Source organism: Strigops habroptila, chromosome 3 (genome assembly GCF_004027225.2).
Source record: "Strigops habroptila isolate Jane chromosome 3, bStrHab1.2.pri, whole genome shotgun sequence".
NCBI lineage: Eukaryota > Metazoa > Chordata > Aves > Psittaciformes > Psittacidae > Strigops > Strigops habroptila.
The window spans coordinates 80,969,336-80,981,912 of NC_044279.2; positions in this window are offsets into that span (position 1 = coordinate 80,969,336).

Consider the following 12,577-nt stretch of genomic DNA (forward strand, 5'->3'; position numbering starts at 1 on the left):
GGTTTTACTTGTAGTGTTCAGAAACTGGCTTGATATAATAAAAACCTCTGGAAATACAGTGTATTGGTATGATTTGTTGAAGTAAGATGAGTACAGCAGAATTATGCACAGTTTGGATCAGACAGTGAAAGCTTGCTTCTGAGATGGGAAAGGGAAAGGGAGCAAGAACATAGCTAGTATTACTAAAGGCAAGGCAAAGTTTTCTTACAGAAAGAGCTTCCAGTACTAGCTATTTTTTGTTACAGACAAGGCCTAGAGGAGCCATGTCAAGCTCAGAGCCCCATTGTTCTAGGCACTGCCTTTCAAATGCTGCTTTGATATTTTGCCGCTAAGTAGATAAGAGCAAAGCATTATTTTTCTATTATATATATATATTTATAATATTTCTGATTCTTGCTTTGCACTTGTGCCACAGAGCTCAAGTGAATTGCATGCAACATACGACAAATTCCAAGAGGAATAAACCAGAACCAGTTTTCAGGTCTATTTCAGTATTTGACAGGATCTTCCTGTCCATAAATCTAGGAACTGGCATGCTGGAAAAAACTTGAAACAAAATTCAAGCTACTACATCAAAACAGTGCATAATTAAAAATGAAAGATTTGCATAAAAAGTGATGCAGAATTACAACTCTCCTAGCAACTAAGCTAATTTGTGTGATCCATTCCTTTTCATTAGGAACACTAGCTACTACAGTGTGCATACAAGAAGAATAGAATGGGTGGGTTTAACAAGAAGGGTAAACCACTCTAACTCCAAATGGAAATGTTCTTCTCTTTACTGCAATCTTGGGACCTGCAAATTATGGTGAAACAGAAGCGTAAACCTTGAACAATTTAATGGAAAAGCTTATTGAAGCTTTTCTAGCACCTATGGGTGAAATAGGCACATGCTTAGAAGCATTAGATTTTCATGTTGATTCTGCCCCAATTTAGTAGATGATATTATCTATCTTCCAGTTTTGCAATCTGTAATATTAATATCTAACTATTCTATGATTCTGTGATTCTACATGAGAGGCAGCGAAGTGGCTTTAAGAGTCCTGACTCAAGTGTTGGGAAGTTGGAAAAAATCTGTGGGATATTTCTCCAAGAAGTTGGATTATGGCCTGCGTGATTGAGAGCTGTTGCTGCAGCAGTAATTTTGATTGGAGATGCCAGGAAACTGACTTTGGGACAACCTATAACTGTGTTCACACCTGTCCTGGGTTCAGCTATAACAGTTATTTTTCTCCTTCTTAGTAGCTGGTGCAGTGCTGTGTTTTTGACTTTAGCCTGAGAACAGTGCTGATAACACACCGATGTTTTTAGTTGTTGCTAAGTAATGTTTACTCTGATCAAGGACTTTTCAGTCTCATGCTCTGCCAGTGAGAAGGGGCATGGGAAGCCAGGAGGAAGCAGAGACAGGACACCTGACCCAAGCTGGCCAAAGGGGTATTCCATAGCACAGCACGTCATGCCCAGTATATGAGCTGGGGGAGTTACCGGGAAGGCCCAGATTGTTGCTCAGGTCGGGCTGAGTATTGGCTGGTGTGTGGTGAGCAATTGAATTGTGCATCCCTTGTGTTTATTGTTTTCCTTTTCCCCTTTTAGTTTTATATTCTCTCCCCTTGTTATTTCCCTTACCATTATTATTATTGGTGGTAGCAGTAGTGGTTTTGTATTATACCTTAGTTACTGGACTGTTCTTATCTCAACCCGTGGGATTCACATTCTTTTGATTCTCCTCCCCATCCCTCCGGGAACAGGGGGGAAGAAAGGGGGAGGGAGGGAGCGAGTGGCTGCATGGTTCTCAGTTTTCCAAGTTTCTTAAATAACTGCTGGAAGCACATTGAAGTAAACTGTGGTATTTGCAGACCTCTTGAGAACAAATATGCTACCCAAGCCTGGAGCTGATGGGTTATTAATCTCAGCCTCTTCCAATGAAAATTCTCAGACTAAATAAACCAAACCCAAATGTTTAATGGCCATATATGAGCAAGTGTGCTTCATTAGGCTAAATTTCAGAGTGCTTAAGGACATATATGTCATCCCTGCTATAAATGAGGACTAGTCAGTCTCAGAAGTACACATGGTTGCCTTTACATTCTGAAGAAAGTCTTATTTCTTTGTCCCTTACTAAGCAGATTACAAGAAACTTTCCTTTACCATGGTTTTTAGAAACTGAGTTTTAATTTTAATTAGCTCCTTGAATGCTGTTATGAAATATCACCATTAAAAAACCCCATTAATATCCAGTGTAGTTCCAGAGTCTGATAACTAATGTATCACCAACAAGATAGCCAGTCACACTGACACAACAGTTTCTATTCTTACACTATTTCAAATCAAGAAAATTACTCCCTATCTTAGAACTAAAATGCAAATGGAATACACAACACTAGCTTTGAATGAGCAAGACTGTGCTATTTAATAATTTAATAACTGGTTTAACATTGTGATCATTTGTCATCTCAGCCACACAGAAAAGTATACAGTTCCTTAAACACACATTGGCACGCTTACCTACAAAATTGCTTATCATATGTATGTGTCTTTATATATATACATACAATATTTTATATTTACATAAATTCAAGCTGCCTGTCATGTGGTGACTTTCATTTCTTTGTGCACCCAGGTTGTCAGTGTTATTAAAACTATGTCAGAGAAGACACTACTGTGCCAAGTGTGGACTCCTATACTGTAAAATGATAAAATCCTGGGTGAAGTCTTACACTACATAAAATTGGTTTTTACAATTATATTTAACTGTTGACAGAGAAACTCTATGTTTAAAACAGCAGTTTCACAGAAAAGTCCTAGCTTTTAATTTAGCAACATCCTTTATATTCACTGTTTCCCTCTGCATGGGTGTTCTGACAAAATTTGGTTTAGTTGTGGAGAATTACAGGAAGATATAGCCTTCCATTTAAACTTGAAATAACAATCTCACATTTCAGATACAAAGCTATCAAAGCTATAAAATAAGTTTAAGTTCTATCAACTTGGTGAGCTGTTAGGAATACAGACTCCCAATTCATAAAGGGAACATTTAAAAATATTTGTATGTTTCAATTTAGATCATTTCCAAGCATGTTTTAGTTGTTGCTAATTAATGCTTACTCTGATCAAGGACTTTTCAGTCTCATGCTCTGCCAGTGAGGAGGGGCACGGGAAGCCGGGAGGAAGCAGAGGCAGGACACCTGGCCCAAGCTGGTCAAAGGGTTATTCCATACCACAGCACGTCATGCCCAGTATAGAAACTGGGGGGAGTCACCTGGAAGGCCCAGATTGCTACTCGGGTCGGGCTGGGTATCAGTCAGCAGGTGGTGAGCAATCATGTTATGCATCACTGCTGTTTATTGGTTTGGGGTTTTTTTTCTCTTTTTAGTTTAATTTTCTCTCCCCTTGTTATTTCCCTTATCATTATTATTATTAGTGGTAGCAGTAGTAGTTTTGTATTAGTCTTAGTTATTGGACTGGTCTTCTCTCAACCCGTGGGATTTACGTTCTTTGAATTCTCCTCCCCATCCCTCCAGGAACAGGGGGGAAGAAGAGGAGAAGTGAGCAAGTGGCTGCGTGGTTCTTAGTTACCAGCTGGGCTCAAACCACAACAGTCCTTTCTGATATCCAACATGGGGCACAAGGGGTTGAGATAACAACAGATCTGACCAGAGTATGCCTAATCATATTTGTGATAAGCATTCGTTGTTTCAGATTACTAGGCACTTGTCACAATGTTGATTTATTTGCCCTCGGAGTTGTTGTGCTTGGTCTCAGAGTTTCAGCATGTTTTATACCTTACTTACAGCCAGTATTTGCTGTTTTAGTGTTTATCGGCTTTGGAGCCTGGGCTAAGGTTCTCATTTAGTTGTACTTTATGATAATGGCTTGTAATACAATAGAATTATTGATCATAAAACTGAACTGGTATGTGGTCTCGGCATGGCCATGACCTCTCTACTTTGGGAGGCATGTAATGGGAATTTTTAACAATTATACCTCTTTTTTCCCCGCCTTGGACGGCCAACCTGTGAAGGAGACATACTCTCACACTTTCTGCTCCCCCACCAGGCTATTTACAGTAGATTTTGGGATTTTTAAAGATTTTGAATATCCTTTGAATACCCTTGAAACCAGCCTGCTCCTTTTGCTGGGAATCTCCATGTTGCTGCATATACTGCGTATGTTTTACCTATGGCCATACCATCCCGAGAACGTCCAATCTCGTCTGATCTTGGAAGCTAAGCAGGGTCGGGCTTGGGTCTTCTCTAAGGTTAAACAACTATCTAAGAATACCACCAAGAGATCTTCCCCGAGGCTGGACAGTTATGAGTGGCAGGATGTGTAGAATAGCATGGGCAAGCTCCTAGGCCAGTGGGCCCCTCCAGTGCTTTGGAACTTCACCCGTTTGAAAAGTGCGAAATCCAGAAAAATTAGCAGAAGACTTTGACGAGGTGTGGTGTTGTTCTGGCAATACCAGAGAGGGACAAACCACCACAATGTGCTGGGGTTTGGCCTATGCCTACAGAGTCCTGCTCTGTAAGGAGTAGGAAAAAGATATCTCTGGATCTGATGGCAAAGCAACAGACAATGTGGCTGCTCCATCCCCAGCAAGAAGCACCTCTACCATTCCAACCCCAGCCACAGGCACTGCAGCTGAACCAAAGGACGAATTGGTGCCAATATCAGTTACCCCATAAGCAAGAGGAAAATCAAACAAAAAGCATGAAAAGCAACTCACATAGTGAAGGAAGATGAAAACTCAATGCACGAATTAGAGGGGGTGACATCAGAACAAGAGGAATGAAAGAAATTAGGACAAGAATCAGAGGAAGAGAAAGAGGCAACTTCTCGATCTGTCCTTGAATGAGCTGCAGAATATGTGAAAAGATTTCAGCCGTCTTCCAGGGGAGCACATCATCACCTGGTTGCTCCGATGCTGGGACAATGGGGCCAACAGTCATGAAGTAGAAGGTAGGGAAGCCAAGCAGCTGGGATCACTTGCTAGGGAAGGGGGGATTGACAAAGCGCTTGAGAAAGAGAAATGAGTCCTCAGCCTCTGGAGGTGGCTCTTGGCAGCTGTGAAGGAAAGTTATCCCTACAAGGACGATGTTACATGTCACTCAGCCAAGTGGACCATAATAGAGAAAGGCCTCCAACACCTGAGGGAATTAGCGGTTCTAGAGATGATCTATTGTAAGCTGGACGCTGGGAATGCACCCTTAGATCCGGGTGAAGTTGAATGTACGTGACCCATGTGGCGGAAATTTACACAGAGTGTGCCATCATCATATGCCAACTCATTGGCATCAGTGAGCTGGAGGGATGCAGCGTCACCAACGGTGGATAAAGTGAGTCATCAACTCCAGGAGTTTGAAGACAGTCTCACCCCTTCCATCATTTCAACTGTGGAAAAACTCCTGTCCCAGGAGGTCAAGCAATTGAGAGACGATCTGTCCAACTCCCCATGTGTACAGACCCGCATCTTAGCTATTAACAGAAGGTGCCCTATTGTTTGAGAGGGAAGATGCAGGAGGTACATGACATGGGGCACCCTGTGGTTTTACCTGCAGGATCATGGAGAAGACATGAAAAAGTGGGATGGAAATCTACCTCAGTTCTGGAGGAACAGGTATGTGAATTGAAAAGGAAAACAATGGTCAATGGTGACCGTTACAGCCATGCTGTAATCTCCCTACTAGAAAACAAGAGACATCATTGGGTTTCTCCTAGCAGACTGGCTAAATACCAGGCCGTTTTGCAGGAGCAGGGTGATGTCACTCTTCCAATATCTGTCACCTTAAATTCTGCAACTTTGCTGCCAATCTCAGAACAAAATTAATTACAGCATGACTGTTTGACAATGCTTGAACAAGTTTCCAGTTGGATGGATTTACAAGATTCTCCTCTTTCTGATTTTGATTTGGAATTATATACAGATGGAAGTAGTTTTATATCTGAAGGAAAGCAGCATGCTCAATATGCAATAGTAACAGGGGATCATGTTCTAGAAACTAAACCTTTACCTCATAATACTTCAGCCCAGAAAGCTAAATTGATTGCTCTAATTTGGGCCTTAGAAATGAATGCTGAGAAAAAGGTAATAGGGGGAAATGTGAAACAAGGAATAACACCTGGAGAATACTGGCAAATAGATATTTCTGGGTTACCTGGATGTAACCAATATAAATATTTATTGGTTCTACTAGATACCTTTTCTGGTTGGCCTGAAGCTTTCCCCTCGCACCAATAGGGCAGGAGAAGTAATTAAGAAATTATTCCTAGATTTGGTATTCCAGAAGGAATATCTTCTGACAATGGATCTCATTTCAGAGCAGAGATAGTACATGGAGTAAAGAATTTTTTTTAATATAATGGGATTTCCTTAGCTCATGGAGACCTCAGTCCAGTGGTAAAGTAAAAGGAATGAATCAGGCTCTTACAAAGAAAATTTCAAAATTATGTCAAGAGGCCCATCTGAGACAGATAGAGGTCCTTCCTTTACCTCTACTGAGAGTCAGGATAACCCTGAGGAGTAGGGAAAAAGTAAGCCCTTTTGAGATAATGAATGGAAAACCATACCCCACAATTATGCTCACAGGAAGAGAAGACCAAACACATATTAGAGGATAGGAAGGGGTCAAAGAATATTTTATTTCTCTGTTGCAAACTCTATCTTATTTTCATAGGTATTTAAATCAGTTACGGTTGGATATACATGTTCGCCCTTTCCAGCCAGAAGACTTTGTTTGTGTACAGGCTTGGAAAGACAAACCATTGACAAAAAAGTGGAAAGGATCATTAACTGTGTTGTTAAAAGCTTATGCTGTAGTAAAAGTAGATGGAGTGAATTCTTAGATTCATTATACGAGAGTCAAAAGATACCTGCCCCCAGACCAGAAACAATAGCAAATCTAAAGAAACAGATCCTTTAAAATTAATATTTTCCCATTCTTATTTTCATGCTGATTAAAGTTGTAAAGGCTTTTTGATCATTATAATCATTGTGTGTATCATATTCAGATGTTTAAAAAGTCTCATTACCATGGAAATACCTCAATCTCATGTATTGATTATTCAAAATAGAGATGAGACTTGCCGAAGATTAAAACTTCAGTAAGTTTCAAAGGAGGAAATTGATGTCAGAACTTAAAGGTTAACAATAACTTAATTGTCTGGTGGACTTGTTTGAATTTTAACAATGGATAGCAATTTACATCTGTCTCAGATGGTGACCATAGAAGTGAATAATGGTTTGTTAGGGCAACAGTCCACAAAGTACTATTTGGAGTGGCCAAAAGCAGACGAAACTCGGGAAAAGGTAATTCCAGCAGGGGGAGATTGCAACCACCAACTCATAGACCACCTACCCCAGGTATAGCATCTCCTCAAAAGGTTAAGGAAGCGAAAATCTTACAAATTGTGGTGAGCATGTCTATTAATCTACATCTTAGGTAAATAAGTTTTAGCCAATCACATAAGTAAATAACAATACATATGTATTAGAAGATTGAATATGTTAATGTTTGGTGTATAAATAATTGTGATTTGAGAAGCATTAGTGTGCTAGCTTTGTGGAATTGACACCTAGCACCCATTTCTGAGGGCATGAAATAAATACCTCAACCCTGTGTGTTTATTGTCTTCTTGCACGCTGCGTGAAAGAACCCAGGTTTGGTAGAATAGTACCGCAAACAAATAGAATCATAGAATAGTTAGGGTTGGAAAGGGCCTTAAGATCATCTAGTTCCAACCCCCCTGCCATGGGCAGGGACACCTCACATTAGACCGTGTTGCCCAAGGCTCTGTCCAGCCTGGCCTTGGACACTGCCAGGGATGGAGCATTCACCACTTCTTTGGGCAACCTGTGCCAGTGCCTCACCAACCTCACAGTGAAGAACTTCTTCCTTATATCTAACCTGAACTTCCCTGTTTAAGTCTGAACCCATCACCCCTTGTCGCTACAGTCCCTAATGAAGAGTTCCTCCCCAGCATCCTTGTAGGCCCCCTTCAGATACTGGAAGGCTGCTATGAGGTCTCCACGCAGCCTTCTCTTCTCCAGGCTGAACAGCCCTAACTTTCCCAGCCTGTCTTCATACGAGAGGTGCTCCAGCCCCCTTATCGTCCTCATGGCCCTCCTCTGGACCTGCTCCAACAGGTCCATGTCTTTCTTATGTTGAGGACACCAGAACTGCCTCTCCAACTTGTGATCTGACTCCAGTTGCAGCTCTCAGCCCCCCATTAGACACCTATGCTACCTTCCCCCCAGAAAAGGAGTCCCTTACTCAGGAAAAAAGTTAGAAAGGAACTTAATAAGAAGGTAGGAGAGGCTGCACTTAACAGGCACAGGGCATGGCAAAACAAGTGTCCCAGACAGCAAACTATTTGTAACAACCAGCCCTTTTTATCCTTTTACCCATCTATTTTCACATGCTTGCTCCTCCAAAAATCACATAAATTAATCCCTTTTCTCATGTTTTGTGCAGTTCTAAAGTTCTTTCCCCTGCATCATCTATTGTATACCATACCCTCAGGCAATAAACCTTCCCTCAGTTTGAAAAAGTTATCAGAGAGTTGCTCCTGATGATGCATCTGGATGGGGTTCACACCTGAACAGTGGGGCATGCCTTGGAGGTCCCCCTGCCTGATCAAGGACACTGGGTGGCTTCAAAGGTCCAGATACCGGGGACAGGAAAGCATCAAGGGTTGTGGGCCTCTTCTAGGATCTGGGGTGCCCTTGACACAGGTGTTCTCTCCAGCAGATCCCAAGGTGTCTAGCAGATCCCAAGGCAGCCTTGATGGGAATGGGGCACCATGCCAGTCTGCAAGGCTCCAGAGGCAGGTTGTACAAGAGGGGAGCTGGCATTTGCACCAGGGCACAGGGGCCAGGCAGGCTCAAAGGATGTTGGCCTGTTCTTCCATCCCTGTCCAGTAAATGCTGGTGAGGATACATTTGGAATGCTGTATTTATTTTTTCTCTCCCCCTCCAGCCCAAGAAAGATGTGGAGAAGCTGCATTGGTCAATTGGAGGGTTAACACAATGGCTAGGGCTGTTAAAGACCATTTTATAGTTGGAGTTGAGTTTGTTTATAAGTACATGAAGGATGACGGAGAAAACTGTTCTCAGTTAGGGTAGATGATATAATAAAGACAACGGCCTAAAAATTGCTTAGGAGTTTCCCAAAACTTGGGAAATGCTGGTTTGATCTTAGAGAAAACAAAACCATTCATCTGATGATTGTACTCAAAGAGTTCCAGTCAATAGCTCGATGTCCATGTGAAGATCAGTGAAGAGTGGTGTCCCTCAGGGGTTGGTATTGGGACCGATGCTATTCAATATCTTTGTCAGTGACAGGGACAGCGACACTTGCTGAGTGCACTCTCAGCAAGTTTGCTGATGACACTAAGCTTTGTGGTGCAGTCGACACACTGGAGGAAAGGGATGCCATCCAGAGGCACCTTGACAGGCCCGAGAGGTGGGTCCGTGCAAACCTTATGAAGTTCAACAAGGCCAAATGCAAGGTCCTGCAGCTGGGTCAGGGCAATCCCAAGCACAGTTACAGGCTGGGCAGAAACTGGATTGAGAGCAGACCTGAGGAGAAGGACTTGGGGGCATTGGTTGATGAGAAGCTCAACATGACCCAGCAATGTGTGCTTTCAGCCCAGATAGCCAACCCTGTGCTGGGCTGCATCAAAAGGAGCATGGCCAGCAAGTCAAGGAAGGTGATTCTCCCTCTTTATTCCACTCATGAGACCCCACCTGAAGTACTGCATTCAATTCTGGGGACCCTGACATAAGAAGGACTTGGAACTGCTTAAGCAAGTCCAGAAGAGGGCCATGAAGATGCTCAGAAGGCTGGAGCACCTCTGCTATGGAGGCAGGCTGAGAGAGTTGGCCTTGTTCAGCCTGGAGAAGAGAAAGCTCCGGGAAGACCTCATAGCAGCCTTCCAGTACCTAAAGGAAGCCTACAAGAAATCTGGAGAGGGACTTTTGACAAGGGCGTGTAGTGATAGGACAAGAGGGAATGGCTTTAAGCTGAAAGAAGGTAGATTTAGATTGGGTATTAGGAATAAAGTCTTCCCTGTGAGGGAGGTAAGACACTGGCACAGGTTACCCAGAGAAGCTGTGGCTGCCCCATCCCTGGCAGTGTTCAAGGCCAGGTTGGACACAGGGGCTTGGAGCAACCTGGTCTAGTGGAAGGTGTCCCTGCCCATGGCAGGGGGTTGGAACTAGATGATCATTAAGGTCCCTTCCAACCCAAACCATTCTGTGATTCTATGATTCTATGAGTAGGACAGCACTGGAAGATGTTACCCAGAGAGGTTAGGTAATTTCTTGAATTTTCAAGATTCAGGTATGCAAAACCAGTCAACTGATACAGTGTTGGCAACAGTCCCACTCCAATAATGAAATTGCGGTGGAGACCTCTGCAGTTCATTCCAGTCACTGCTTCAATGGTTCTATGATTCTTGCATCATTAGCTGTTAAATGCTTCTTTATTTCACTGAATCTTCTTTTTATAAAAAAAAATATTAGTAGTGGCTTAGAGCTTAAAATTTTCTTACTTGTATCATGAATACATGACAGACGAAGAGTAGTCCACTGAGCTTAGTGTGGCGTAAAAAGTCATATTTGGTGGACAGTAATATAGACAAATGGTGTTTGTGAAACAGAAATAAACAGAAAAATAAATAAAAATAGTTAATTTTTAACTGTGTATGTGAATCAATTTCTAAATACCTTTTAGTATTAGGAATTTCTGGTATCAAAAAAACCTAATTAAGTACACACTTCAGCATCAGGCATTGGGCCCATTTAATTTATGTGCCTAAGCATTCTTCCTGGCCAGGTTCCTCCGAACTGAGGCTTAAAAAAACAGTTTAAGGATATGGGCTTTAGCTTCTCCTAACCCATCCTGACATAAGAGTGATGTAACAGGTTTGTTAGTGAGACACTAGTGAGCATCAGATCCACTGACCACAAGGCCAGTTAAATAAATCACCTTTGTCTTATAGTCCACATACAATGAACTGCAGAATGTAGGTAAAATAAAAGTATGGAAAATGGAATGAAACACATGTTTCAAACAGTTCTGGTCATCTAACAAATTGCTATAGAATACCACAGAGAGTTGAAATACGGCTAATAAAGAGAAAGACTCCAGTATGACTCTTAACTATGTTTTATCTTCTTTGGTTTCTTGACACAAAATCTTTAAAATTTGGCTTTTTGTTGTAAAAGCTTTCACTTTCAAAGGTTTCCAGGTGAGGAGTAATCACCTCCTATGGCAGAATAAAAAATCTGCCAATCTCACTAATTTAGGTTTAGGAGTTTTCTTTGCCAGGTTATAGTTGATATTCCATATTGACCTCTCAAAACTCAGGATTTGCATTTTTCACAACTAGGCACACTCTGTTGACAATATATGTTAAGTAATGCTAATGTATATTTACCCCAGGGTATAATACCAGACCACTATATCTGATTTCAATCAGAGAAGTGATGACAAGTCAGTTTGCACCTTAACAAGAGAACATCACACTCCCAAAAGCAATGAAAAACTAACACTGCTCATCATGCCACATGCACTGCAAAGTAGATCTGTATCATGCCAAATTGTATTATTCCTGTTAATTGTATTACTATGATGTTTTTCTTGATTAAATCTAAGACAGTAGAATATGGTTTTAATTGCTGAATATTGATGCAACTCAATTTTCACCCTCTTCAGCCCTGCCCCTTCTCTTTAAGACCTGCTTGGTATTTTTCTGCTTGTTGTTGGCATCTGCTCCCTTCCTTTTTCCAAGCTCCCCTTGTTCCACGCAAAACCTCTATCACCTGCTACAATTTCTGGTCCAAATGTGGATGACTGTGGGTAGACTTACCATAAACAGAAAATAAATTAACTACTTGTCGTGGTTTAGACCCAGCCAATAACTCACCGCTATGCAGCTGTTCACTCACCCACCCCCTTCCCCGCCTCCAGGTGGGATGGGGAGGAAAATTGAAAGAAAGTAAACCCCACGGGTTGAGATAAGAACAGTTTAATAACTAAAATAAAGTTATTAAAAAAATAGTGATAATAGAAATAATAATAATAATAATCATAGGAAACAACAAGAGAATAAATGAAAGCTCAGAAAACACAAATGATGCAATAAAATTGCTCACCCCCCACCAACTGACCCGACCCGAGCAGCAATCAGCCCTTCCCCTGAGATTTTATATACTGGGCATGACATGCTGTGGTATGGAATACCCCTTTGGCTAGTTTGGGTCCATCTCTGCTTCCTCCCAGCTTCTCGTGCCCCTCTTCACTGGCAGAGCATGAGAGACTGAAAAGTCCTTGACCAGGACTCAGCAACAACTAAAACATCTGTGTGTTATCAGCTTCTCTCAGACTAAAGCCAAAACACAGCACTGCACCAGCTACCAGAAAGAAGAAAAGTAACTGTTACAGCCGAAACAAGGACACTACTTCAGTCAAAAATAAATACTGATTTTAACAGTCAATTGTAAATTAAAAAAAAAAAAAGACAAATGCAGCAACCCTAATTAAACATGAAGGGCCTGATTCTCAGATCTAAATGT